The sequence below is a fragment of the Elephantulus edwardii genome, unplaced genomic scaffold (assembly GCF_000299155.1).
Source record: "Elephantulus edwardii isolate Elephantulus edwardi_28Jun2011 unplaced genomic scaffold, EleEdw1.0 scaffold00123, whole genome shotgun sequence".
Taxonomy (NCBI): domain Eukaryota; kingdom Metazoa; phylum Chordata; class Mammalia; order Macroscelidea; family Macroscelididae; genus Elephantulus; species Elephantulus edwardii.
Genome location: NW_006399873.1, coordinates 4,611,104 through 4,615,486, shown reverse-complemented (window position 1 = coordinate 4,615,486; position 4,383 = coordinate 4,611,104).

The window sequence follows — 4,383 nt, the reverse complement described above, 5'->3', positions numbered from 1 at the left end:
TGTGTTTGTGTTTCTTATAAAATGTATTTGCAATGAATAAGTCATGATTGTGCAAAATTCTATCATTCTGTCTCCAACTTCATTTCTGTCACCCAGTCCATGTTTTCCAACTGCTAATCCTTCTTCTTTATTTCCAACTTTTGCATTCCAGTCACTCATTATTATTAATGCATCTTGATTGTATGTTTGATCAATCTCTGACTACAAAAGTTGGTAGAAATTTTCTATTTCCTCTTCTTTGGCTCTGCTTGTTATGTATTTGAATGATGATAGTATTCTCTGGACTTTCTTGTATGTGAATGAAAATTATTCTATCACTTTCAACATTGTATTTCAAGATGGATCTCGAAATAACTTTTTAAACCATGGAAAGCAACTCCATTATTCCTCATATTTTTGTCTCCAGCATAGTAGATCATATGATTGTCTGACTCAAAATGTCCCATGCCAGTCTATCTCATTTACCCAGTACCTTGTATGTCAATATTTATGAGTTCCATTTCCTTCTTAACAATATCATATTTTCCTACATTCATGGTTCTTACAGTCCATGTTCCAGTCTGCTTACAGCTGTTTCTCCTTTTTGTTGCCATACTTGAGGGCTCAGCCTCAGTTTCCATATCTGCTCTGTTGTAGATAGAATTTTCAAAGGCCTGCTATTTTGGAAGTGCAGCCAATCCTTCTTCCTAATCAGTTTTAACTAGTTTGGTCAGATTTAGAGCATTATCTGACAGACAAGCATTTTACAGAAAAGAACAGTTTAAAGATATTTCCCTGTAGTAGATAAAATCCTATAGATTCTGTGTTGTCCCCACTCTTGCCAGATTTGTTTTGAGCCATCCCTGCCTGACTCAACCAGCATTTACATCTACTCCCACCTACTACATTCAACAACAATCTCCTCCATCCAACCCTTGATGTGATGGCCTATATACCACTCTTTCTGGGCTTCTGTGATTCCGAATACCTCAAGTTGATGCCAGTTTCTTTCTCTAAGAGTAATATTTCTTGAATTAAGGAGTTTTGGACTTCTGCTCCTGGATTGACTTCGTGTGCCTTAGGGCATCTTCTTCTCAATTTATGCTACAAGAGTATGTAAGTAAGGAAGCTGATGGGCCCTATAGATTTGGTATATGATGTTGTCTTTCCGGCCGGAGGTTCTTAGACCCTCGGGTCCCAAGATTTGCAGGCAGGCTTGACCCATGGGCTTCTGGGAGGAGGAGCTGGGGCACAGCACATGTGGAAGAACCACATAGGTATGAATAACTACCACTCCCAGAAGCTTGTATATGATATTTATATTATTGTTCAATAGCTTCCACATTCAGTTGTATCACTTTTGGGGGAACAGAAACACATGTGGATCTTTTCCAATCCTTTGGTCAGACCACTGTATTCCAATTTTCCTTGCAGAAAATTTCAAAAGGCAGCTCAGGATGACAAAGCAAGATACTATAATGAAATGTGCAGAAAGCTGGAGTCAGAAAATCAAGATGGCCGAACTCACTCAGCATTTCTTAAGCTGAAGGAGTTGAAAAACAAATTCAAGCCACTGGTGGCAATACTTAAGGGTACTTTGCGTGGAATGTTAAATGATCTAGGAAGTAACAAAAGAAGATGGAAGGAGTACACAAAGTCACCGTATCAGAAGGAATTGGCTGATATAGAAGAATTTCATGAAATAGCTTATGAGTAAGAGCCGATGGTCATGAAGGAGGAAGTTCAAGTCACTCTGAAGTAATTGGCAAAAAATAAGGTTCCAGGAGATGACAGCACACCAGTTGATTTATTTCAGCAAACAGACTCTGCCCTGGTTGTCCTCACTAAGTTGTACCAAGAAATCTGGAGGACAGCCAGCTGTCCACTGACTGGAAAAGATTGATATTTGTTCCCATTCAAAGAAAGGTGATCCAACAGAGTGCGGAATTTATCGAACAATATCATTAATAACACATGCAAGGAAGATTGTGGTGAAAATTATCCAAAAAGGTTTGGAGCAATATGTCAACAGAGAACTGCCAGATGTGCAGGCTGGATTTAGAAGAGGTCTTGGTACTAGGGATATTATAGCTAATGTTAGATGTATCTTGGCAGAAAGCAGAGAGTACCAGAAGAATGTGTATCTGTGCTTCATTGACTATGCAAAAGTTTTTGACTATGTGGATCACAATAAGCTATGACTGACTCTGAGAAGAATGGGAATCATAGAACACTTAATCATTCTTATGCAATACCTATACTAGGACCAACAGGCAGTTGTCAGAACAGAGCAAGGAGACACTACATGATTCAAAATCAAGAAGGGGGTTTGTCAGGGATGTATTCTGTCTCCATACCTTTTCAATCTGTATGCAGAAACAGATCATATGAGACACTGCGCTGTAAGAGGAGGAATGTGGCATCAGGATTGGTGGAAGAGTCATCAACAACTTGTATAATGCAGAAGACACAACCCTGCTTGCCGAAACTGAGGAGGACCTGAAACGATTGCTGCGGTAGATCAAGGACTGCAGCCTCCAATACAGATTGAAGCTCAACATCAAGAAAACAATGATTCTCACCACTGGGCCAGTTGGCAGCATCTGTATGGATGGTGAAGAGTTTGAGAAAGTTAACAGTTTTAGTGTGCTTGGCTCCACAGTCAACACTATTGGTACAAGCAGCCAGGAAATCAAGAGACAAATTGCATTGGGAAAGTCAGCTGTGAGGACCTTTCAAGAGTACTGAAGAACGATGATGTCATGCTGGAGACTATGGTGCACCTGATCCAGGCTATAGTACTTGCCATCACGTGCCATGCATTGAGGAGTTGGACAGTGACTAGGGATGATAGAAAGAAAATTGATGTCTTTGAGCTGTGGTGCTGGAGAAGAGTGTTGGATATACCATGGACTGCTGGGAGAACAAACAGATTTGTCCTGGAGAGGGTGAAACCAGGATCCTCCTTGGAGTCAAGGATTCTGAAGCTTCAGCTGACATGTTTTGGGCATGTTGCAAGGAGGGACTGGTCCTTGGAGAAGGACATCATGTTTGGGAGAGTGGAGGGACAGCACAGGAAAGGAAGACCCTCGATGGGATGGATCGAGTCTGTGATTGGGGTGCTGGGAATGAGTGTGTTTGAGAAGGCAAGGTTCGCACAGGATAGAATGGTGTTTAAGGCTCTTGTAGATAGGGTTGGTATGAGTAGTAAGCTACTGGATGGCACAAAACAACAACAACAACTAGCTGATTCCAGAACTTAACAGTCAGTTTCTTTTGAAATCATGCTAGATCTAATACATAAGAAGGTGCATTAAGGGTTGGACAGAAGTAGAGATCATCCTGGGATTATTGTAGATAGATTTTCTTATTTGTATATAGGGTGATAGTCAGATATCAAGCAAACATTACCTGAGTGACGGTGATCAGGTTTTAGAAAAGAAAGTAAAGAAGACTAACCCAAAGGATAGTAGATTCTGAGTGTTAATCTCTGCCCCTGTATGAAAAATTATGGTTCAAAACTTGAGTAGTGTTCAAATAAATTTACTTCAGATGTGTAGGTTAATGGAGGAAGAATGTTACCAACACTTTGAATACAGGATGAGGGTATTCACAAGGAGATGTAAAGAGAAGTCCCAGATAGATTAGCCTAGGTGAGTTCATCAAGATTATAATACATTTTAAAAAATAATTCCACATACTTCACTTGAGAAACAAGGCAGAAAACACTTTTTTTCTAAAAAATGACAGCTAGATATCAGTTCATGAAGATGTATAATTAAGCAATTTGCAGTTACACTCAATATAATATTTAGAGTTTGCAAAAATAATAATTTATGACTATTTTACTATTTGCACTTATGTTTTTACTCTTATCACTTGTTGTTAAGTGTTGTGGAATCATAACCTAAGGAATGACAGTTCTGAACTCTGTCTTATTCTGTGCCATGATCATCATCTTTGATATACATGAGTTCATTGCTGCAGTCACTGTTTCAATCTTTCTCATTAAGGTCATCCTCTTCTTCTCTGACTTGTTTCCTTTCTAAGCAAGATGACTTTTTCCAAAGAATGTCTCCTTCTAGTCTGCCTCTAAACTAAATAGATATCTTTGATGATGTTGTTGTTATTGTTATGTGCCATTGAGTTGCTTGGGACTCATTGTGACCCTATGTACAACAGCCCTAAACCCTACTCTATCCTGTGCCAATCACACTGCCTCTGACACACCGATCTGGATTACCCCAGTCACTGAATCAATCCACCCCATAGAGGGCCTTCCCCTCCTGCGCTGTCCCTCCACCCTCCTAAGCATGATGTCCCTCTCCAAGGACCTGTCTATCCTTACAACTTGCCCAAAGTATGTCAGACGAAGCCCCAGAATCCTTGCCTCCAAGGAGTAGC